The sequence below is a fragment of the Bufo gargarizans genome, chromosome 1 (assembly GCF_014858855.1).
Source record: "Bufo gargarizans isolate SCDJY-AF-19 chromosome 1, ASM1485885v1, whole genome shotgun sequence".
NCBI lineage: Eukaryota > Metazoa > Chordata > Amphibia > Anura > Bufonidae > Bufo > Bufo gargarizans.
The window spans coordinates 117,898,909-117,925,951 of NC_058080.1; the positions used below are offsets into that span (position 1 = coordinate 117,898,909).

Here is a 27,043-nt window from a genome sequence, read left to right on the forward strand (position 1 = left end):
AGATAGATAGATAGATAGATAGATAGATAGGAGATAGATCGATAGATGATAGATAGATAGATAGATAGATAGATAATAGATAGATAGATAGATAGATAGATAGATAGGAGATAGATAGATAGATAGATAGATAGATAGATAGATAATAGATAGATAGATAGATAATAGATAGATAGATAGATAGATAGATAATAGATAGATAGATAGATAATAGATAGATAGATAGATAGATAGATAGATAGATAATAGATAGATAGATAATACATAAATAGATATTGATAGACTAGATAGATAGATAGATAATAGATGATAGATAGATAGATAGATAGATAGATAGATAGATAGGAGATAGATCGATAGATAGATAGATGATAGATAGATAGATAGATAGATAGATAGATAGATAATAGATAGATAGATAGATAGATAGATAGGAGATAGATAGATAGATAGATAGATAATAGATAGATAGATAGATAGATAATACATAAATAGATATTGATTGACACGATAGATAGATATTAGATGATAGATATAATAATATTTATTTATATAGCACCACCATATTCCACAGGGCTTTACAATTCAGATGGATAGATAGATAGATAAATGCTACAATAGTTCAGTTTTGGAGCTACACTATTTTTGCACTATTTTTGTTCTTGAGCTTCAATGCAAACAAATCTGTATCAGGGCCACCAACTACCCCTTTTATTTATAGCGTTGGTCTGTACACATGGGGCAAATGGATCTTTAAACAGTAATTAAACCTATAGTTATATTCTCTATTAGTTAAGAAATTGCTGTAAGCTCATCTACCATTTTATAGAAAAGTAGAGGTAACAAATTGCCAAATGGCAAAAATTACATACTCAGCCTGGTACAACTGCATGTGTATAGAGACTAAAGGTTTACTTTGTGATTATATATATATATATATATATATATATATATATATTGAGAGAGAGACAGACAGAGACAGAGACAGAGTCAGAGAGAACATATATTTATTTGTTTTGAAAATGTAACATTTTACTATTTAGTGTTTTTTTTATTTTTTTTTATTGTAAATTTATCACAAAGCACCCATGAGGTAGTAGCTGCATCTTCTCACTTTAAGGCTCCATTCAGACGTCCGTAGCGTATTATGGTCCACAAATTGCGAACTGCAAAACAATGACGCCGCAAATCGCTGGCACCCCAATAGAGTATGCCTATTCTTGTCCGCAGCTGCGGACAAGAATAGGACATGTTCTATTTGTTTCCGGAGTCGCGGACCGGAAATACGGATGCTGATAGTACACTGTGTGCTGTCCGCATCTTTTCCGTCCCCATTGGAAATGAATGGGTCCGCACCCGTTCCGCAAAATTGCGGAACGGATGCGGACCCATTCTACGGACGTGTGAATGGACCCTAAGGGATTATACTAGAAAAAATAGCGGGGTGTGCACGTGTCCTAGGGCAGGCGTCCCATGAAAATAGTGATAAAGAAGCGACGGCACTCACTGTTAATTTCTTTTGGAATGCTTTGTTTATTGCCACATACTAGTGACGCGTTTTGGCACAATCTGTGCCTTCCTCAGATTGTCTGAGGAAGGCACAGATTGTGCCGAAATGCGTCACTAGTATGTGGCAATAAACAAAGCATTCCAAAAGAAACTAACAGTGAGTGCCGGTGCTTCTTTATCACTATTATCCTCAGGATAGGTCATCATTATCACATCTGCGGGGGTCCAAGTACCGGCATCCCCGCCGATCAGCTGTTTCAGGGAGCCGCTGCGCTCATCAGAGCTCTGGTGTGCGATGCAGGCCCCAGGCCGCTTTCCAAGGACAATGCCATACCTCGTATGCTGGCAGTGCTTGGTACTGCAGCTCAGCCCCATTGACTTGAATGGGGCTGAGCTGCAACTAGGCCATGTGACTGATGTGCGGTGATGTCACTGGCCTAGGTAGAGGTTGCAGTGCTCAAGGCCTTTTCTAACATCTGATCGGCGGGGCTCATAGGCACCCCCGCAGATCTGATATTGATGACTAGTATTGAGCGAAGCATTTAGAAAATCTTTGATTCACAACAAATCCAAATTTCCTCACAGTTTGTGCTAACAAATCAGTTTTTCCTAAAATGGGCGCTACACATGTTACAAAATGAAAGTAAGAAGCCCAGGAACGTGAGATCACCCATAATCCACAATCCGTTGTGATGTCATATCCCTATAAAACCCTCATCCCAACCGGTCCCCTCCATTGTCCTATGAGTTGAGCAAAGGGAGAGACATGGCAAGCACTCATGTACTAGGGACAGTGTTGCTGAAAACGAAGAATAGAAATAGAAGAATATTGGAGAAGGAGAGTGCAGGGATATTGCAGGGAGAGTGCAGGGGGACTATAGGGAGACTATAGCGAGACTGCAGGGAGAGTGCAGGGAGACTATAGCGAGACTGCAGGGAGACTTAGGCTGCGTCAGTTTTATTTATTTAATTCTACATTTACTTATTCCTACATCAGCCATAAACTATGATATGTAATTCAATACCAATAAGATGGGCACCTTTATTATCCTTATCATCCTTATGTTTTGCTGGTTTTACTTCCTAGAAAAGTCAGCAAGATGTAGAGAGAGGAGGAGCTGGATGTTCCTGATGAAAATTTCTCATCAATGTTACATGATGTGGGAAAGGAGGAAAAGCAGATGGCAGAAGAAGGGCTCCCACCTTTAGGACAGGAGAGGACTGGGGTTGGAGTAGTGGGTATACCAGGGCTGATTAACATTCAGTGTCAAATAACCTGCAGGAGATTGCAGGCAAGAACTGAAATAATTTGCATATTGTCCCCCTACCTAACCAGCCAAACCCTATACCAGCAACAGCCCATGTTCAAGGGTGCCATACGACCATTAACAATGAAGAAAACCTATAAAGTGCAGTTTTCATTATTAAATGAAAGCAGCTGCCATGCGGTTCTTCATTGAAGCATGGCCACAACCTGACCATAGGACGGCCGCTCCATGTGGCCACACCCTAAGGCAGAGTGGCCTCGGTATACCCTATTTATAGTGATTCGTGACAAATTAATTCGGAAAGAATTGAATTTCTTGGTGAACTTCGTCAAAGTTCGACTCAAGTTTCTCAAAACTTCGCTTTATCTCTACTGATGACCTATCCTGTGTATAAGTCATAAATATCCTGGATAACCTCTTTAAGGGGAAAAAACTCATTCTTAACTCTAAATATAGCAATTAGAATACATGATCATTGACACGACCATCTACATGACGTCCGTTTTTGTAACACCCATTCAGAACCAATTAAAATATATGGGGCTAGTCACATAAACATTTTTTTAATAGCCATTGAGTAGCGGCCATCAGATAATAGGAAATGTTCTATGGGTCTGTTTAGACAGGAGTGCACTGATCGAATGGCTGTTAAAAATGGGCACACTATGTAAAAAAAGGGGTTTAAAAAATCTCATCCACTTGCACATGAGGGAACACTTGATGCACGCTGGAGGCAGTAGGACCTCATCATGTTTCATGGAGTTCAGACTGCATTTGTTTGAACACATCATGTGACATAACTCTCGGAGCATCAGGTCCTGGTTCCTCAGTGCGGAGCAAGTGTTCCCTCGCACACATGTGGATGAGGTGAGTACTTTTTTTTTAAAGAATCTGTTGGCACTACCAGGGGCCGAGAGGGGGCCATTATATATACCTGGGACACAGTGGAAAGCATGTATATATGCTGGGAGCACAATGGGGAATTAATATATATATATATATATATATATATATATATATATATATTAAGAGGGCCCTGAGGGGGCATTATAGATACTGCTGAGCACTATGAGGGCCACTTTAGATTCTGGGGGGCACTATGGTGGTCATATAATGTGGGGTTTGGTAGCCCGGTAGCAGTGCCATGCAGTTGCTGCACCCAAAGCCACTTCTGTGCTAGCTTACACTGAGCAGCAGCGGTGCTCTATGGCTGGCCCTGTCAATGTAATGGCCGGTAGGTGCTTCTTCTCCTGTGGGGACAGCCCATCACAGATGAAGAGCTCCTGGTAATGAGATGAATCAATTAATTCGAAATATTTCACTAATCTCTAGTCCTTAGTAATGATCTGGCATAAATGGGTTGTCCCTTGTGTTTTAAATTCCCTTCTACCTCCCTGCTGGCCCTCTGAAGGTTAAGCATACTTACCTAATCCCTGCCCCTCCATTTTGACTCCCCGAGTTGGCCACCATTTCAGTCCGCAAACATTCGACATGGAAGGGGTTAGATGTGCTGTAGCCAATAACTGACGGCATCGGTGACAGGTCCCCTAAGGTAAGCTAGAAGGTAATCCTGGAAACCCCTTTAAAAGCGATGACCACCATAAATGATGCACACCACCGTTAAATATGCTATGCAGTCTACCAGCATCAGAACTTGCAACTTGTTGAGTGAAATTCCTGCTCTTTCTATTCTTAGGAGTCATGTGGGTGGTCTCAGTAACCGACAGCCTCCCCTGTATAAGCATGCATACAGAGATAGCTGATAATCACTGATTAGGACCACCCGCTGGACTCCTAAGCATAGAAAGAGCCACGATATATAAAACACAGGTTATACTGACTTGTTTCCCACAAAAATATATATGAACCTTTTCTGCTCATCCTGCAAGTTCAACTGGACAGGTTCTCCTTAAGGCATTCACAGGAACTATTTCACTTGCAATGTGTATTTTAAGGTGGGAATCCTCTGTACCTTTTAGCTTTTTCTAAGTTGCCCCGCTATTGCAGGGCTTCTGTACTTTAGACCTTCTGCAGAAATGCGGCTAAGCTGGAGTCACCTGAGACATGATTGCAGCCCAATGTCATCCTTACTTTGAGACGTCCACATTGTACAGCTCGATGTGCTGCGTTGGGTACACATATGAGGAGTGTAGCCCGGACTTTACCAGTTGCTCATGTCTACTGAGACATATGAGAACTGTAAAGAAGCAGAATCACATTGCTTATTGCTATTGTTCCCAATTATTTTATGTCTATGAACTCAGGCTCTGCACTTTCCATTTCTTCCCGCTAGCATCCTTGGCAGCAATGGCTTGCACTGCCCTCTATGTGGTCAAATAAATTATCACAATGCAATCACAAAATTGTTTTCATTTACTTCTCGGGGCTTTTCAGAGGCTGGTGATAAAGCCCCCTGGTAACTCCATGATATGTTGCGCTAGTTGTGAGACTTTCAGGGGAAGCACAGACGTATCCTCCTGTGAGATGAAATGATGGGAGTGCTGTCTTAGTGATGCAGTGTTATATGTGCTACTTAGCTCTGGAAGCCATCAGGTTGGTTTTCTCTGCAGACAATGTAAGTCACCTACATACATAAAAGAGTGGCCACAATGCCGGTTCTTCCTAATCCGGACAGAATGCCATGTTAGTAGCCATATTGTACAGCAGAGACATACGGCTCTGTATAGCAGCAGAGATCCCTGGAGGCAGCAGGAGCTGAACCCAGAGAAAGTGTCTAAGGATTGCGCACATTTCTATGTTACTTGTTATTATTATTATTAATCAGTTTCAGGGCGTTATATCATATAGCAAGTTTTCATATATTTAGAAGTAACTCCATGGGTGATGTTTTGAATTGCGGCAAGAAACAAAATCAGTATTACTGCTTCTGACTAACTTGACACTGCTATTTCATCCATTATATATATATATATACAAAAAATGGAATTGCGGACCCATTCATTTCTATGGGGCCGCACGATGCGCGGCCCGGATCCGGAATTGCGGACCCACACTTCCGGGTCCGCAATTTCGATCCCGAAAAAAATAGAACATGTCCTATTCTTGTCCGCAATAGCGGACAAGAATAGGCATATTCTATTAGTGCCGGCGATGTGCAGTCCGCAAAATGCAAAAACGCACATTGACGGTTTCCCTGTTTTGCTTATCCGCGGATCCGCAAAACACACAATGGACCCTAATCGTGTACTATTTGCATGTTAATACAGACAGAGATAGATAGATAGATAGATAGATAGACATAGATATATATTAGATAGCTACATAGATATGAGATAGATATTAGATAGCTAGACATAGATAGATATGAGATATATAGATAGATAGATATGAGATAAATATGGAATAGATAGATAGATATGAGATAGACATATATGATATAGATAGATAGATAGATAGATAGATAGATAGATAGAAAGATATTAGGTAAAAATATGGAATAGATAGATATGAGATAGATAATAGATAGATAGATAGATAGATAGATAGATAGATAGATACAGAATAGATAGCTATGAGATAGATAATAGATAGATATTAGATAGCTAGATAAATAGATAGATATTAGATAGATAGATAGATAGATAGATAGATAGATAGATATGAGATAGATAATAGATAGACAGATATACAGTACAGACCAAAAGTTTTTTTTATTTTCATGACTATGAAAATTGTAGATTCATACTGAAGGCATCAAAACTATGAATTAACACATGTGGAATTATATACATAACAAAAAAGTGTGAAACAACTGAAAATATGTCATATTCTAGGTTCTTCAAAGTAGCCACCTTTTGCTTTGATTACTGCTTTGCACACTCTTGGCATTCTCTTGATGAGCTTCAAGAGGTAGTCACCTGAAATGGTCTTCCAACAGTCTTGAATGAGTTCCCAGAGATGCTTAGCACTTGTTGGCCCTTTTGCCTTCACTCTGCGGTCCAGCTCACCCCAAACCATCTCGATTGGGTTCAGGTCCGGTGACTGTGGAGGCCAGGTCATCTGGCGCAGCACCCCATCACTCTCCTTCATGATCTAATAGCCCTTACACAGCCTGAAGGTGTGTTTGTGGTCATTGTCCTGTTGAAAAATAAATGATGGTCCAACTAAACGCAAACCGGATGGAATAGCGTGCCGCTGCAAGATGCTGTGGTAGCCATGCTGGTTCAGTATGCCTTCAATTTTGAATAAATCCCCAACAGTGTCACCAGCAAAGCACCACCACACCATCACACCTCCTCCTCCATGCTTCACGGTGGTAACCAGGCATGTAGAGTCCATCCGTTCACCTTTTCTGCGTCTCACAAAGACATGGTGGTTGGAACCAAAGTTCTCAAATTTGGACTCATCAGACCAAAGCACAGATTTCCACTGGTCTAACGTCCATTCCTTGTGTTCTTTAGCCCAAACAAGTCTCTTCTGCTTGTTGCCTGTCCTTAGCAGTGGTTTCCTAGCAGATATTCTACCATGAAGACCTGATTCACACAGTCTCCTCTTAACAGTTGTTCTAGAGATGTGTCTGCTGCTAGAACTCTGTGTGGCATTGACCTGGTCTCTAATCTAAGCTGCTGTTAACCTGCGATTTCTGAGGCTGGTGACTCAGATGAACTTGTCCTCCGCAGCAGAGGTGACTCTTGGTCTTCCTTTCCTGGGGCGGTCCACATGTGAGCCAGTTTCTTTGTAGCGCTTGATGGTTTTTGTGACTGCACTTGGGGACACTTTCAAAGTTTTCCCAATTTTTCGGACTGACTGACCTTCATTTCTTAAAGTAATGATGGCCACTAGTTTTTCTTTACTTAGCTGCTTTTTTCTTGCCATAATACAAATTCTAACAGTCTATTCAGTAGGACTATCAGCTGTGTATCCACCTGACTTCTCCACAACGCAACTGATGGTCCCAACTTCATTTATAAGGCAAGAAATCCCACTTATTAAACCTGACAGGGCACACCCGTGAGTGAAAACCATTTCAGGTGACTACCTCTTGAAGCTCATCAAGAGAATGCCAAGAGTGTGCAAAGCAGTAATCAAAGCAAAAGGTGGCTACTTTGAAGAACCTAGAATATGACATATTTTCAGTTGTTTCACACTTTTTTGTTATGTATATAATTCCACATGTGTTAATTCATAATTTTGATGCCTTCAGTGTGAATCTACAATTTTCATAGTCATGAAAATAAAGAAAACTCTTTGAATGAGAAGGTGTGTCCAAACTTTTGGTCTGTACTGTATATTAGATAGATATGGAATAGATAGATAATAGATAGATAGACAGATAGATATTAGATAGATAGATAGATAGATAGATAGATAGATAGATAGATAATAGATATATAGATAGATAGATAGATAGATAGATAGATAGATAATAGATATATAGATAGATAGATAGATAGATAATAGATATATATATATATATATATATATATATATATATATATATATAAAAATATATATAGATAATAGATAGATAGATATTAGATAGAAAGATATTAGATAGATATGGAATAGATAGATAGATACTAGTCTTGCACAGCTCTAACCCCATGCAGCAAATGACCGCAGGTCTATTTCAGGATTACCATGGCATTCCCCTAGCTGTATGGCTCTGAAGGGAAGGCGTCCCCCCATGTTTTGCACGCTATGCTTTGTATTCCCCGGTATATGTGCCTCGGATTCCTAACAGATGTTTCTACAGTTATCCAATAGGAAATCTCATCATCGTCCCAATGACCCGTGGGAACTCCGAGGCTTAGAGACTATTTTCCGGGAATAGAAATGCTGGTAACTGAACCAGTAAGTACTTCAGCACCCAGGAGGTCTCTAGACCTTATAATGCCCCTGTTCAAAGGATGCCCAGGTGTAAGTGCTGTGAAGAAAAAGCAAAATCTGCCTCAGAAAAGAATAGTAGCCAGAATTCCTGCTTCAAGATCGCCCTTTGTCAGGACGCACTCAGTCCTCTTATTCAGTTGTTTCTTAATGGCATTCCAGGCAGTACGGGGTTTATTTCTAAGTACCCCATCAATTATAACTGTGATGTGGTCTCTATTGACATAGAAGAAACAACGGTTTCCAAACTAATCCAGGAATCGTTCAATGAAGGCCTGCAATGTACTTCAATAGAGGAGGCGAGAGAGCCCTAACTCCGCCAGGAGAGGTGGGAAATGCTGTGAGAATTAGAGGATTTTGTTTGTCTGTTTGAAAGTTCCCTTTGTGGGGAAACAAGGTGGGCCGGAAGGGGGGGGGGGACGGGGGGGACTACGCATGTCACCTGTTCTCCTCTGCCGAGGTTTAAAGCAAGTGGAGATAAAGTTTATCCCCAGGGCCTGTTTGCAATCAAAGATGTCTGTCTATGCTCCTCTTGAAGACATCTCAAAGAAGTTACAAAATCCTAGGACGGATGAGTGAGCATACAGAATAGTTTATTATCAGCGCTCAAGTGATTGAAGAACAAATTTGATCATGCTTTAAACTTTCTGGCTGATGAGAGCAATTGAAATCACAGTAAAAAGAAGAACGTGGCCTTTGATGTGCATTGGGGAAATGAATTACAGTGCAATTAATATCCACAGAAGTGCTATATCTAAACACAGGACGTTACCTCCTATATACTGTATACCAGGGACGGACCCTACAGGCAGGACGGCATACACATCGCTCCGTAAGCATTCTCCCATAGGCCGATGAAGCAGAGCTGAGCACCGTGATAACTTACTTCAGATGACAATTTGTGATATGACAATGACATACTCAGCTCTGCTGCACCTGTACTTATTGTACAGTCGTGGCCAAAAGTTTTGAGAATGACACAAATATTAGTTTTCACAAAGTTTGCTGCTAAACTGCTTTTAGATCTTTGTTTCAGTTGTTTCTGTGATGTAGTGAAATATAATTACACGCACTTCATACGTTTCAAAGGCTTTTATCGACAATTACATGACATTTATGCAAAGAGTCAGTATTTGCAGTGTTGGCCCTTCTTTTTCAGGACCTCTGCAATTCGACTGGGCATGCTCTCAATCAACTTCTGGGCCAATTCCTGACTGATAGCAACCCATTCTTTCATAATCACTTCTTGGAGTTTGTCAGAATTAGTGGGTTTTTGTTTGTCCACCCGCGTCTTGAGGATTGGCCACAAGTTCTCAATGGGATTAGGATCTGGGGAGTTTCCAGGCCATGGACCCAAAATGTCGACGTTTTGGTTCCCGAGCCACTTAGTTATCAGTTTTGCCTTATGGCACGGTGCTCCATCGTGCTGGAAAATGCATTGTTCTTCACCAAACTGTTGTTGGATTGTTGGAAGAAGTTGCTGTTGGAGGGTACCATTCTTTATGCATGGCTGTGTTTTTGGGCAAAATTGTGAGTGAGCCCACTCCCTTGGATGAGAAGCAACCCACACACGAATGATCTCAGGATGCTTTACTGTTGGCATGACACAGGACTGATGGTAGCGCTCACCTTTTCTTCTCCGGACAAGCCTTTTTCCTGATGGCCCAAACAATTGGAAAGAGGCTTCATCGGAGAATATGACTTTTCTCCAGTCCTCAGCAGTCCATTCACCATATTTTCTGCAGAAGATCAATCTGTCCCTGATGTTTTTTTTGGAGAGAAGTGGCTTCTTTGCTGCCCTTCTTGACACCAGGCCATCTTCCAAAAGTCTTCGCCTCACTGTGCATGCAGATGGGCTCACACCTGCCTGCTGCCATTCCTGAGCTAGCTCTGCACTGGTGGCACTCCGATCCCGCAGCTGAATCCTCTTTAGGAGACGATCCTGGCGCTTGCTGGACTTTCTTGGACGCCCTGAAGCCTTCTTAACAAGAATTGAACCTCTCTCCTTGAAGTTCTTGATGGTCCTATAAATTGTTGATGGTGCAATCTTAGTAGCCACAATATCCTTGCCTTTGAACCCATTTTTATGCAACACAATGATGGCTGCACGCGTTTCTTTGCAGGTCACCATGGTTAACAATGGAAGAACAATGATTTCAAGCATCACCCTCCTTTTAACAGGTCAAGTCTTCCATTTTAACCCAATCAGCCTGACATAATGATCTCCAGCCTTGTGCTCATCAACATTCTCACCTGAGTTAACAAGACGATTACTGAAATGATCTCAGCAGGTCCTTTAATGACAGCAATGAAATGCAGTGGAAAGGTTTTTGGGGGATTAAGTTAATTTTCATGGCAAAGAAGGACTATGCAATTCATCTGATCACTCTTCATAACATTCTGGAGTAAATGCAAATGGCTATTATAAAAACTTAAGCAGCAACTTTTCCAATTTCCAATATTGATGTAATTCTCAAAACTTTTGGCCACGACTGTACACTAATCGGTAACATTATATTTAGTGATGAGCAAAATATTTATAAATTCAATTCGGCTGCTTTGCCAAAAAAACAAACAAAAAAAACCTGCATCATCATGAAGCGCATTTCTTTGTAAGTAGCGGGTGCAATGAATGGACCCCACTCCCCATAATTGTACCCCTCAGATGCCGCGTTCATGCACGATCGCAGAATCTGATATTAGTAACAGAGAGTGTAAAATTTTAAATAAATAATAATACTTCCCTGAACCATTTGCTCACGACAGACCAGCCACCACCATCTTGGCACGAAATCTCATGCAGCCCGAGAAGACGTCATCACGCCAGTCGGCGTGGTGACGTCATAAGTCACCGCAAACGGGATTTTGGCCCGGAGCGAGCAAACGGATCAGGTATTATTTTTTAGTAGTTTTTTTACACTATTTTAGTTTAAATCCACTCGCTACCGCGAAGCACAAGGAAATTCGGCTTTGGCTACATGCACACGATCTTATGTGTTTTGCGGTCCGCAAATTGCGGATCAGCAAAAAAAAAACTGATTACTTTTTTTTGAGGATCCATTGTAATAATGCCTATCCTTGTCTGCAAACTAGAAAAAAATAGGACATGCACTGTTTTTTTTACAGAGCAACAGAACGGACGGACATTCTGATGCTGACAGCATACGGTGTGCTGTCCACGTTTTTTGCAGACCCATTGAAATGAACGGGTCCGCATCCTATCCGCAAAAAAAAATGGAAAGGACACGGAAACAAACAACGTTTGTGTGCATGTAGCCTTTGCAGAATCCAATTTATCCTGAAATTCGTATCGAAGTCCACTTTGTGGACTTTGATTCACTCATCTCTAATTATATTATTACAAAGCCTGTGTAAGGAAATAGAAAACTGATGGATCTGGGGGTTTAAACAGCAGCTAATAAAATGTAACAAGAAATAAATACATAAGTAAATTTCCAAACTATTTTTCTGATGGCCTGTAATTCCAACAGATGGTTTCTAATTGAGCAATATGGTTGCTGAGATTTATAGACAGCCCCGGCAGTGCTTGTGTCAGATGGTTGAGAGGACCCAGGGGAGTAATGCACATGACCAGATTTTGGATCAGTTTTCTATGGATACATGATATAACAATCTAATCTAATCTATGCAATCTATTGGATCATACTGTACCTATGTCTGCATCTAATTTCACGAATGGCCAGTTGCATTTCATGCCATGTCACGGAAGTATTGGGTGACACATTGGGAGGTATATGGCGAACCAAGAATCCAGAGGCATTCAGAAGTCCATAATTCAGTGTTATCAATGTCTCCCCATGCAATGATAATGTATTAATGTCCTAATTTGTTTGAATGCTTTCATTTGATGATGGTGAAGACGGGCCATAAAAACTTTGAGGCAGATTTACTAAGACTGCTGTGACCAATGCCACTCTTAGTATGAAGTTCATAGGCCGGACACAATTCCAGGCAGTACGTGCACCTGAACTTCAAATCTACACCAGCTGTGAGCTGTAAATCTGTCAGTCCGTGCGGGACCAATCCAACTGTTCCAACGTGGCAAGAGAAGTGAAAAGTGGCAAATCATGGTGCAAATAGGGCATATGATAAATGTTCCTGATTGTGTTTTCTTATAGTCTCCTAAGTTAATTTCCTAAATTGACTTGCAGTTCTTGGCACCAAAGCTTATTGATAGAGAGACAACCATTCAATATAGTTTTTCAGAAACATATTAACCCTATAGGAGATGCTTCAAGACCACCCCATGAGCAGCTATCAGCAACTGACAGCTGTCTATGTATGCACACAGAGAAGGCTATCAATCACTGATAACTCTTCCCCCGTGTACAACTGAAGTCAGAAAGAGCAGAGATTTAAATGTATAAATTGCTGCAACTTTGTTTGTAGAAGTGGCTATACTTGTCTGCAAAACTGACAAAAATAGGACATGTTCTATCATTTACAGAGTGGCCGCATGGATACAGACATTTTTTTTTTGCAGCCCCAAATGGGTCCATGTGTGATCAGAAACGGGCATAAAGTACATTCGAGTGCAGGAAGCCATACTGAATCTATTCCCACAAAACAATATACCAGACTGCATCTCCTGCTCTATAACATGCTGCCTGCATTTTATAATATATATATAAAAATATATTATAAAAATATATCATAACCAATGAGCTATTCAATAAAACCTATCTGTACAGCGCCACCTGCTGTTTGTTCTTTTATTAATTATTTGTCCACCTCACAGAGCTGGTCGCACATGCTCAGTTTAATTCTTCAACTGCCACCTGCCATATGTTCTGTTAGAAGCTGTGGCAGGAAGGGTGAGTTCACACCAGTTATTTGGTCAGTTATTTCCACCAGTGATTGTGAGCCAAAACCAGTAGTGAAGGCTACTCAGAGATAAGGTAGAATGGAAAGATCTGCACCTGTTCTGTGTTTTTGACCCGTACCTGGTTTCAGCTCACAATACAGGAAGAGAGCTACAGCAGAAAGGACACACCCTGAATATAATCTAGCAGAACAATTGGAGCAGTGAATGGGAAAGTCTCTGGATCCATGTGTGGTATAGGGTTGGCTTTGTGAGAAAGGTATTGTCATGTACTACATTACCGTAGGTCTGATCTTCATGTTTTACATCAATTATGGCATAATCCCTTTAAGCTTTGCATGGTGCCCAGTAAAATCAAGGGTTAGCTGTCAATTGTACTTTGCAGCAGCTCTCTGCTCTGGCTAATAGAGGGAGGTCTGATACTGCTTTTCAGAAGACTCATTCATCAGTGTGACATCAATAGACTCAATTGTGTCCATATACACTTATGTTATATGCTGTAGGGACAAGAATAAGGGGCTATTTATGGGTCATTCTTCATAGACATGGTAGAAATGCAGTGATAATATTTTAGGCAGTAAAACCTAGGACAGTTCTATCTGAAGATGTCCTGGTTGCAGTGATACTGTATATGGATAATATTTTTGCAGTGCAGCATATCTATATTTCCGTACTTTTCAGGTAAATTCTGTCTGTGGACTTGCTGGTGCCTCTCTTTTTCCTAGAAAGTAAAGGCTGTCTCATACAGTTTGTGGGTTTTTCCGAAGGTTTTACCTCCATAGTCGAGCAGCATTTGCAGAGCTGATGTACCGGATCTCCGCATACCAAATTATTAATAATTAAAGCAAGCCATAAACTGAAACACAGCGCTGAACCGTGTGATTTTATTGTTTAATGGTGTCTGCAGTGTAATCTGGACTCCCTTTCAGTTTCATTTTCTAATAGCGTATTCGCGTTAACCCCAAGATTTCCTGGTCGTTCTTTTCTGATGTGGCTTCACAGAGCTTTTAGAAGCTGATTACGTCAACACACAAGAATACGGCAAGGCTAAATGTATTAATCCCCCCCACCATATTTACTTAGGCTGGCCATACACTTTAGATGGATGTGGACAGGGCCAACCACTTTTGTCATGATCGGTAGAGATTATAGAATTTCTTATAATTCCATTGGGGTCCGATTCCTGATAAATTCAACCCGAACCAAAAATGCTATGATTGTCTAGAAAAGTCTCTCTCTCATCTCATCTTAATTCTTTTATGGAATCACAACAAATTGGAATTCAGTTCAGTAGAATCAGAATTTATTAAAATATTTCCAAATTTTAGAGTAGACTAATCTATAATAATCGGCCAACCATTTAATGAGTATGGGGGCCTCCCAACTTGATTTCTGAGTGCCAGATCATTTTAATCTCAGGGAAATAAGTCGCTGCTAGATGTATCTGGGATTGACTTTCTCCCTGAACATACCTGTGGAACACACCCAGCACAACTCAAACTTTTACTAGAGTTAGCAGATGGTGGTTCAACAATTATCTTTTTATCATAGCTTACAATATATAACAGAATTAGGCTCCATTCACACATCCGCAATTCCATTCCACATTTTGTGGAACGGAATTGCGGACCCATACATTTCTATGGGGCCGCACGCGTGCGGCCCCGATCCAAAATTGCGGACCCGCACTTCCGGGTCTGCAATTCCGATCCTGAAAAAAATAGAACATGTCCTATTCTTGTCCGCAATAGCGGACAAGAATAGGCATATTCTCTTAGTGCCGGCAATGTGCGGTCCGCAAAATGCGGAACGCACATTGCCGCTGTCCGTGTTTTGCAGATCCGCGGATCCGTGGATCCACAAAACACACACGGATGTGTGAATGGACCCTTACATGTAATGTAATGAATGAATGCAAAGGCACCAAGGCCCTGTAGATGAACTAGAGTCTAGCCCTGCCCCTGAGGAACGATAATCTTCATCTATTCCCATATTGACAATAAAGTTTTGCCAATAGCGCTATTAAAGGGAATCTGTCACCAACCTGACTGGTTTAAACTAATCGCATTGTCCAGCGGGACACATAGATATGACACATATGTTGCCTGTGTTAAGTTTTTCAGATCCTACAAATTTCCCAAAAAGTTGTTTTTATGATATGCTAATGACCCATCGCAAGTAGACAGGGGCGGAGTGTTTGCCTTAAAGGGAACCTGTCACCAGTTTTATGGTGTCCTAACTAAGGGCAACATAAAGAAGTTACTGTTTCTCTTAGCAAAAGGCTGGCTCACTTTCTTTAATTGACCCAGTCAATCTGCCAACATCTTGTATTGAAAAGCTCCAGCTCATATTGATGAGTCCTGAATATTCATGAGCTCCTGACTCTCCCCACCTACCTGCTGCTGATTGTTTTTTCCATATGAATCAGCAGCAGGTGGGCAGGGGAGTGGCTATAGCTGTTAATTAAATAAACGCTGGACTCACTGACATCACGCTGGACTCAAATCAGCTCATTAGCATGCGGCATGTGGCATCTTTGTGTGTATATTATGAGGTAACCACCTGTCACACCAGTAAGTGAATACATCTAAGGCACTTTTTAGTAGTTAATGATTGTATATAATTAGCTAGATTATAATCAAATATCCACATGACAGGTTCCCTTTAAGTGCTGAGACCCCTCTGCCTTACTCGCGCCTAACTTCTCTACTTAGTGTTCTTCAGCTGGCTCTGTGTCAATGTGACATCATTTTCTCTGTAGCCCAAATCCTGTGCATCACCGCCAGGCCCGGGCATGCGCAGTTCTCTGCCAACTGTGGGCAGAGGCACAGAGATATGCAGTGCACATGCGCTGGTTACTGCTGTCTGCTCGTGCTGCGCCATTTCTGTCACAATGATTTCACACCAGTAACTGGCACATGTGGCCTTGCATATCTCTAGGTCCAGAGGTGATGCGTGAATGTGTGGACTTTGGGCTACAGGACAAAATGATATAACACAGGGCTGTCGGGAGAACACTGAGGGGAGGAGTTAGGCGCGAGCAAAGCAGGGGGGGGGGGCTAGGCACTTGCAGCAAACACTCCACCCCTGGGTACTTGCGAAAGGTCATTCGTATATCATAAAAACTACTTTTTCAGCATGCGACAAAAAACATGTGGGGAAGTGAGTAAATTTCTAGGAACCCAACAGTTTTTGAAAAATCTAAATCAGGGTCATGTTTCTAGTTCTGAAATGAATAGGAGAAAACGAAGGTGAGCGCACCTACTACATGCCATCCTGTTTTCATGACACATTAAAGATCCCATATTTTGTTTTTATCTTTTTTGTGTTTTCTAAAAAATATAAGACTAATATAGAGCGATCTATAATAAACATGGACCGAGCTGATGGGTAAAATGTTCTACATAGTTCATCCTTTCTAAGAAGGGAATCCCTTACGTAAACAGTCTAGAATGTAAGCAACAGACAAGCAGAAACAATAGGAGTAAACATACTAAGTGCATTTTCCATATCAGAGTTAAGTGCTTTACGTGCAGTGATGAGAGTGATCAGAGTAGGTGTAAGTGCATTTAGTGTGGCAGAGAGGGTAATGTAATAGTGGGTTTCAGTGGAGAGGTTACCGAAAAGTTTGCTAAGATAGGTCTGAGTCAAGATTTTAAAATGAGAAAGATGATGTCTGGAAAGGATAACAAAAAGAAGTGCTGCAGGCAAGGAAATGGATGCAGTGTCTTGCGTGAATAGAGTTAGCGTGAATAAAGTGCAGTATATGGTTATGGACTTACAACAGGGAAGGAGGATGCGGGTGACACAAGCCGCCACCACCTTAATGAATTTAGGAATGCTTTGCTTACTAAATCACATAGCACAATTGAATCAATTCCTGGCTCCACATAAAGCTATTTACACTCAGATGATTTGTTCTTTGCCTCGAAAAAATCTAATATGCTGTACTTTAAGTTGCCTTTGTAGAAAGGGGCAGATTTGCTATATTTATTAAGTCCTAGACCTTAGAGGAGATCGCTCAAATCTGTTGTCATCCAGACTAAATCCAATTTGTGGAGGTCTTTTGGAAAACGTATGTGTTATCTCTCTCACATTTATGGAAATAGAGAATTATGCTTCTATAATGCTGCTCATGTAAAATTGCTATACCGTGCCTGAATTATACAATAATGTTAGGAAAAGAATAGTACCTAATAGTGCAATGGTGCTACAATAGTGCCCCACAATGAACATATAAGACTGCCATACAGTGCCTATAAGATAGCTGGATACAACCAATAAGACCTAGGATGCCCAACCTGCGGCCCTTCAGCGGTTGCAAAACTACAACTCCCAGCATGCCCGGACAGCCTACAGCAGGGAATGGTGGGAGTTGTAGTTTTACAAAAGCTGTAGGGCTCTCTCCAGACTGCAGCTTTATGAAAGAAAAAAAACGCACATTATTACCTTCTTCCCTGATGAGGCACTCCCACACTCACATCGCGCTGCTGGCTGGGTGCGCGCGCCCCCCTGCCTCTGCACCCCCCTTGCCTCTGTGCCCGCCTTGCCTCTGTGCCCAGGGCGCATATTATACATGTTTGAAGAGCGCTCTGACGGGGTTAGGCATTGTCACTGCACTTCATGCTGGGCCCCATCAGAGCACTCCCATTACAGTCGCACCCTCTGTGACCGCAATTTTTACGCCCCTGCTCTCGACTTTCTCCCCATTGATAACACATATCCACTCAGCTGAACTTAATGTGGATGCGTATGAGGGAGTCAGGAGAGGTTGCTATTGGCCAAATGATCCTTTGGTCAAAGTTATTCGATATTTACATTATGTGATTAAAAAAAATGATGGCAGTGTCCCTTTAAATGTACGGACACATGCTCAGTTTTTTTATTTTATTTATGCAGTTTTTGAAGCCAAAACTAGAAGTGGATTCATATCTGTCTTTTATATATTCAGTCCTTTTACGTTCCATTCCTGATTTTGGCTTCAGAAACTATGGTACATAAAAAAACTAAAATGTGTGGCCAAACTCTTATATGCCTCCAATAGCATAAATTCACTAGACGGAGGCATTGTAGTACACTTTTGGTTAAAGGGGTTAAAAAATACTTTTTAACTATCCACAGAACCAGTAAAAATGTACAAACAATTAGGGACCCCGGTGATAACTATAATCAGACCCGGACAGAGCCCATTGACTCCATTGTGTGACTCCATTGCAGAGAAGTTTGAGTGGAGTGAGAGCAACACACAATGTGTATGACTCCAATCGTACTTGACTGTTTCCCTCAGCCCCACAGACACTGAATGACCACCATGCCGTGACCACCGCTCTATTCAAACTCCTCTGCCCTGGGGCTGTACAATGAGGTTCAGGACCCTCATTCTAGTGATTGGTGGACCCCCAGCAATCAGACATTTATACTATAGCCAGTCGATAAGCGATACTTTTTGTCATGGAATGACCCCTTTCTTAAAGAAACAGGCTTCTTATACTTAGTATTTAAAATCTTATCTATATTATTTATAGGTAATGAAGAAGTAGAGAGAGAGATTTTCCAGGCATTTAAAGCACTCTCCATTTGGATAGAATAGATTTGTTTCTTAAAGGGGTTATCCCATCATAATGATCACTGTTAAATCTGTTAATGATTTGACAGTGATCAATTTTGTAAATAGATTTTTAACCAATTCCCACCTTTTAGGAGAAAATTCATCCCCACTTACCTCATTGTTGTCTTTCGGTCTCCCCTGGTTACGGCCACCGCTCTTCTCCGGAATCCCGGTGGCCGCGCTTGCGCAGAAGACTCCTTCTTTTCTCCCGGCCGGGCCGCTTGCTGTCCTGAACGCGCACGCCGCCGCGCATGCGCGATGGTAACTTCTTCCTGGCCAGAATAGTACAGAGCTGCGAACGCGCACGCCGGCTCTGTACTATACTGGCCAGGAATAAGTCACCATGGCGCATGCGCGGTGGTGTGCGCATTCAGTCCAGTGCGTGGCCCGGATAGGAGAAGACTTCAATCAAGATGAAGCCAGAATCCAGGAAGTGAACGGCGCGCTGGCAGCAGGTAAGTATGAAAATGCAAAGTGGGATAATCCCTTTAATTGAATTTATCGGCCGATTTGGACAAATCACATCTCTTGAAAAATTTGGTTGAACCGAACCAAACAAAATTTAGGAAATTTGCTTTTATATATATATATATATATATATATATATACACATATTTATTATCTGTACACAGACATGCATGGTTCTACACTATGCAAATGAAGCAGAGTTAACACACACCTGGTGAGTTATCACATCCAGTTAACCCGTTATGACTGTGACTGTTAACTCTGCTACATCTGTATGAGATTATTTCAGTTGTGCTAACAGTTATGCACTCTGTAGAATAGAAAGATTCAAGACTTGCCCCTTGAAATAAAGAAAGTTGCACTTACAATTGGAGACCCAATGTATTCACCGTGGGCACAGCTGCTGCAATTGCGTTTGCTCAGCTTGAGTTGGACCCTGTAATGTGGTCAGTTTCTGCTTCTTTTTCCAGTGCTACGATTAAGCATCTAGTGCAGGCTTGGCTGACATATGCTGGCAATTTGGATTGCATCTGCTACCGGAAAGGTACAGCCTGCTAATATATACAGTCCACTGTTTATTTGCAGACAGTCCGCCTGCTGCACTGAATAAAGACATACAAACCCTGGACGGATGGAAATGAGCTCTTTACTAATCATAATGTCAGCCAAATACTCAATGTGCAAGCGGAGGCAACAAAAGGAATGTTCTTGTATACACAGATAAATATATATTCCTGGGATGGGGGTCGCTAACAGGGTAAATTCACTTTCTGCCTTTATGTTGTACAAAAAGATACATAATCCGGGGGGACGTGAAAGTGTTTCTACATCTGAATTGCACTATTGTTTTAGACAAAAGATGTACTGTCTCTTGAAATGGGAGTAAAATACACCGAGCAGGCGCTTGGCATTTTAGGGACATATCATTTAATACATGCACTGTACCATGAAGATTTAATATCCATAGGTTCAACGTGTTTAAATAAATTCCAGGGACACTTAACCACTGATCCCAGCTTACGATAAGCAGCATTATATATACCATTATGTTCCTATGTGTTATAACACTTCAGATTATTTTGTGTTTTATATGCTCTTACAATAGATATGCCTTGAAGACTATGAATGTGCTGCAGTTTTTTATGCTTATCTAGGATGTCTTGAAACTAGGCTGATCCTTGGCTTGACACAATCCGGTTAACCCTTTGACATTACATTCCACCTTTACAACAGTTTGGGTAATTCGATTTTGCTGATAAATTCTCCTATCTGTCCCCCCCCCCCCCCCCCACAAAATAAATGCACTATTTTTGCCACTTTATGTATTTTTGTCTTTACATTTTGCCTCTGAGCTGCTCCTTCACCTCCTGCAGGGGGCGTTGTTTCAGTGAGAGGCTGCTTATTGTATCCTAATGCTTTAAATGGAGTGAAGACATCAGGAACATGAGCAGCAGTATACACTCACCTAAATAATTATTAGGAACACCATACTAATACAGTGTTGGACCCCCTTTTGCCTTCAGAACTTCCTTAATTCTACGTGGCATTGATTCAACAAGGTGCTGATAGCATTCTTTAGAAATGTTGGCCCATATTGATAGTAAGCATCTTGCAGTTGATGGAGATTTGAGGGATGCACATCCAGGGCACGAAGGTCCCGTTCCACCTCATCCCAAAGATGCTCTATTGGGTTGAGATCTGGTGACTGTGGGGACCATTTTAGTACAGTGAACTCATTGTCAAGAAACCAATTTGAAATGATTCGAGCTTTGTGACATGGTGCATTATCCTGCTGGAAGTAGCCATCAGAGGATGGTACATCGTGGTCATGAAGGGATGGACATGGTCAGAAACAATGCTCAGGTAGCCCGTGGCATTTAAATGATGGCCAATTGGCACTAAGGGGCCTAAAGTGTGCCCAGAAAACATCCCCCACACCATTACACCACCACCACCAGCCTGCACAGTGGTAACAAGGCATGATGGATACATGTTCTCATTCTGTTTACGCCAAATATAATGTCTCAACAGAAATCGAGACTCATCTGACCAGGCAACATTTTTCCAGTCTTCAACAGTCCAATTTTGGTGAGCTTGTGCAAATTGTAGCCTCTTTTTCCTATTTGTAGTGGAGATGAGTGGTACCCGGTGGGGTCTTCTGCTGTTGTAGCCCACCTTTCTTTCCCATTCTGACATTTAGTTTGGAGTTCAGGAGATTGTCTTGACCAGGACCACAACCCTACATGCATTGAAGCAACTGCCATGCGATTGGTTGACTAGATAATCGCATTAATGAGAAATAGAACAGGTGTTCCTAATAATGCTTTAGGTGAGTGCAGATTAAAGCCACTGGTCAGCTACAAAGACATGAGCTCATGTAGGACAAGTGACTGAAGATGTGCTGTACACTGGGGAGTTATTTGCATAGAGAAGCCCATGTGACAGATGTACGTAATTTTACCATCACTGTAAGGAGCAAGTGTGGTCGCCATCATGTGACCGCAAATATAAGCAATCTATAAAGAGCAAACTAGTAAAGTGAGGCCATTGAAAATTTGTCTTTATTTCAGATCAGAATTAAAGAGGACCTTTCACCACTCCTGGCATGCCTGTTTTAATAGCTTCATGCATTCACTATGTAATAACTAATTCTGGAGCATCTATTCTTATGGCTCTATGTTGTACCATCCCTTTATTGTTCCTGATGGGAGTTATGAATGTATTGCTAGCAGTCTGCAGTAAGGGTACAGAGGGGAGGTTACCAGTTGGGAAGGGGGGTGTACCTGCACAGACTCACACTATCCAATCAGTGCTGCCATTTTCAGACTCTTAAGGTACACCCCCCCAACTGGTTACCTCCCCTCTCTACCCTTACTGCAGACTGCTAGTAATTCATTCATAACTTCTAGTAGAAATAATAAAGGAATGGCACAGCACAGAGCCATAGGAACAGATGTTCCAGAATTGTTGTTACATGGTGAGTGCATGAAGCTATTAAATCAGGCATGTCAGGTGAAAGGTCCTCTTTAAGGCTACTTTCACACTGGCATTTTGGCTTTCCGTTTGAGAGATCCGTTCCGGGCTCTCACAAGCGGTCGTAAATGCATCAGTGTTGCCCTGATGCATTCTGAATGGAAAAGGATCCGCTCAGAATGCATCAGTTTGCCTCCGTTCAGTCACCATTCTGCTTTGGAGACAGATACCAAAATGCTGCTTGACGAACCAGGCCAAGCGGATCGATCCTGGCACACAATGTAAGTCAATGGGCACAGATCTCTTTTCACTGACATAATCTGGCACAATAGAAAACGGATCCGTCCCCCATTGACTTTCAGTGGTGTTCCAGACGGATCCGTCATGGCTATAGAAGACATAATACAACCAGTTCTGTTCATGACGGATGCATGCAGTTGTATTATTATACGGAAGCGTTATTGCAGATCCATGACGAATCCACAAAAAATGCTCGTGTGAAAGTAGCCTAAATGGTTAATAAAGGTTGGACAACTCATTGATATAGACCTCCAACTTTGAATAGCGTTCACTACATAGTCAGGAAATACAAAATATAGCCTTGCTGTCATATGCATTTATTAAAGTGGAAACTATTAACATGTAGATGATGATTGATCCAGCACTCTGATTTATGTGTCTGAATTGAATGCATTGTGCACAATCTTGGAGTGAGTGAGCTGTCGGTGTGAATGACCCATTTACCCCTTAAGGACGCAGGGCGTATCGGTACGCCCTATTTCCCGAGTCCTTAAGGACTCAGGGCGTACCGGTACGTCCTAACTTTAAATCGGTATTCCGGCGCCGCGGGGGTTAATCGGAACGGGATGCCGGCTGAAATCATTCAGCCGGCATCCCGTAACAACGCAGGGGGGGTCATTTGACCCCCCCGTATCGGCGATCGCAGAAAACCGCAGGTCAATTCAGACCTGCGGTTTTCTGCGTTTCCGGTCCATTCGGGTGTCCTGTGACCCGATGAACCGGAAAAAGACTGCGATCGGTGGCGTAATTATACACCACCAATCGCAGTCCGAGGATTTGAGGAGGCGGTGCTGGCCCTGGTGCTGAACACTGCTGTCCAGGGTGCTGATTGGTGCAGGGGAGAGAGGCGCGAGATTCAAACTTCCTGCGCTCCTCTCTCCCCTCCTCTTCCTGTTCTGCACGAGCACCCGGCAGCATCGTCCAGCACCAGCTCCTGTGTCCCCCTAATCGCCATCCATCACCCTCCTGCACCCATCGCCACCCAGGTAGGTTAGGGTCAGTGAGGGAGAGGCACCGTTAGGCAGGGAAAGAAGGGAAAAGTTAGAAAAAAAAAAAAAACTTTTATTCCTAACTTTTTTGATCCATCTATCAGACCCCAGCCTCCCCCCTGCCACTTGCCCCCCCCTACCAGCCCCCCACCACCACCAGCCCCCCCACCCCCCACCAGCCCCTTCCCCCCCCCCACCAGCCCCTCCCCCCCCCCCCCACTTCACCACCAGCCCCCTTTTTTTTTTTCTGCGTGCACTGACTGGTCGGCACTTTTTAGTGTCCGTCCACTGTTAGCGCCCGCCACCCCACTGTTAGCGCCCCACCACCCCACCGCTGATCAGCCTTGTACCGCTGATCAGCAAGTTTTAACTTTTTTTCCTAACACTTGCCCTTTTTTTCTTGCCTTTTTTAGTACGCGAACACCCGTTGCCCCCACACACACGCACATATAATAAAGTTTGCCACACACGCACACCTACACGCACACACACCCATGGCCCGCCGGGTGTTCTCGGCCGAGGAGGCATATGCCCAGATTGCCTCCGACTCTGAGAGCCCCAGTGAGGATGAGGATGACCCCACATTCCTTTTATCATCCGCATCCTCCTCATCATCATCGGATGACGATGAGCCACCAAGGCGGCGGAGACGCCGCCAGGCGGAGCCAGGGGCCCCACATGCTAGGGATCCTGTGGCCCACCCTAGTACGAGCCGCCCTGGGGTTCGTACTGGTTTCCCGGCCCACCAAATAAGTTCACCGGAGCCCCCTGCCGATGAACTTAGCTGGTGTCCCCCAGTGGACTTTGAGCCTGAGATTCCGGATTTTGCTGGCAATCCTGGAATCCAGATTCCCACAGTGGGGTTTACTGAAATAGACTATTTTAGTTTTTTTTTCAGTAACCCACTGGTGAATCTGATGGTGGAGCAGACGAATCTGTACGCCCAACAGTTCGTCGCTCAAAACCCAGGCTCATTTTTGTCTAGACCCGGTGGCTGGACGCCGGTCAGTGCAGCCGAAATGAGGACATTTTGGGGCCTCGTGCTGCATATGGGTCTAGTCCAAAAACCCAGTGTCAGGCAATACTGGAGTGGGGACGTCCTATACCAGACCCCACTGTACAGTATGGTCATGACACGTCCCCGGTTTGAGGCCATCCGGAAATGTCTGCATTATTCCGATAATGCAGCATGTCCACCCCGAGGTGATCCTGCCTATGACCGGCTGTATAAGATACGGCCGGTCATCGATCACTTTGGGGCCACATTTCAGCAGGCCTACGTACCTGGAAGGGAGGTCGCGGTTGATGAGTCTCTCGTTGCGTTCAAGGGGAGACTCAGTTTCCGCCAATATATTCCCACAAAGCGGGCGAGGTATGGCGTGAAGCTATACAAAATTTGTGAGAGTACCTCAGGGTACACTTACAAATTTCGTGTGTACGAGGGGCGAGATTCCCGTATTCAACCCCCAGAATGTCCCCCCACTCTGGGTGTTAGCGGGAAACTCGTGTGGGACCTTATGTACCCACTGCTGGATAAGGGTTACCACTTGTACGTGGATAACTTTTATACCAGCATTCCCTTGTTCAGGTCCCTTGCCGCCAGATCCACGTTCGCTTGTGGGACCGTGCGGAAAAATCAACGCGGCCTCCCTGCCTACCCCCTCCAGGTACCTATCCCCAGGGGTGAGACCCGTGCACTTACCAGTGGAAACCTGTTGCTGGTCAGGTATAAGGACAAGAGGGATGTCCTTATGCTGTCCACAATCCACGGTAACGGCACCACCCCAGTCTCTGTGCGAGGTACCACGGCAACGGTCCTCAAGCCCGATTGTATCGTCGACTACAATCGGTATATGGGAGGAGTTGATCTCTCTGATCAAGTCCTCACGCCATATAACGCCATGCGCAAAACCCGGGCATGGTACAAAAAAGTTGCGGTCTACTTGGTGCAGGTTGCCATGTACAACTCTTTTGTACTATCCCGAAGCGCTGGCAGCACAGGGACATTCCTCCAGTTCTATGAGGCAGTCCTCAAGGACCTGATCTTTTCGGACCGGGAAAGAGCAGGCCGGAGTACCTCGGGAACTGGAGGCGCCCGGATCGTCCCTGGCCAACACTTTCCAGGTGTGGTCCCCCATACTGGAAAGAAGGGACGAACCCAAAAAAAGTGCAGAGTGTGTCGCAGGAGGGGGATACGGAAGGACACCACCACTCAGTGCGACACGTGCCCCGATCATCCGGGCCTCTGCGTTATCGATTGCTTCAGGGAGTATCACACTTCCATGGAGTACTAAATTTTTATAATCCCCAACAGTCCACTAGAGAACATAAAAAACTATGGCTCTCAGCCTTTGGAGACACGAAAACATTTTTTTTTTCCCCAAAAAATATTAGTTTTAGTGCAGGCATCCTCAAACTGCGGCCCTCCAGATGTTGTAAAACTATAACTCCCAGCATGCCCAGAAAAACCTACAGCCATCAGCAGGGCATGGTGGGAATTGCAGTTTTACAACATCTGGTGGGCCGCAGTTTTAGGATGCCTGCTTAGTGTCTCCAAAGTCTGAGAGCCATACATATTGGGCATCGTCGCGTGCGTAAAAGTCGTCGCTATAAAAATAACTTTTGACCAAACGCCTCGGATGAACAGTGTTAAAAATATAAAAAAAAAACGGTGCCAAAACAACAATTTTTGGGCAAAATTTCCATTTGAATCCTTTTTGCCGGTAATAAAGCAAGGGTTAACAGCCAAACAAAACTCAATATTTATTGCCCCGATTCTGTAGTTTGCAGAAACACCCCATATGTGGTCGTAAATGGCTATATAGCCGCACGGCAGGGCATAGAACGAAGGGAACTCCATACGGTTTCTGGAAGGCAGATTTTGATGGACAGTTTTTTTTTTGACACCATGTCCCATTAGAAGCCCCCCCTGATGTAGCCTAGACTAGAAACTCCAAAAAAGTGACCCATCTAAGAAACTACACCCCTCAAGGTATTCAAAAGTTACTTTACAAACTATGTTAACCCTTTAGGTGTTCCACAAACTAAATAGCGAATGTAGAAACAATTTTAGAATTTTTTTGTTACATTGCCTCAAAAAAGAGTAATATAGAGCAACCAAAAATCATATTTACCCCTAAAATAGTCCCAAAACAACAACCCCCTTATCCCGTAGTTTCCTAGATGGGGTCACTTTTATGGAGTTTCTACTCTAGGGGTGCATCAGGGGGCTTGAAAG

At 43.0% G+C, this 27,043-nt stretch overlaps 1 protein-coding gene across 2 annotated transcripts in view; it reads left to right on the forward strand.

Annotated features, from left to right (window-relative positions):
* TENM3 (teneurin transmembrane protein 3) overlaps nt 1–27,043 on the forward strand; it is a 1,312,080-nt gene that overhangs the window by 469,061 nt on the left and 815,976 nt on the right. The window lies entirely within an intron of this gene.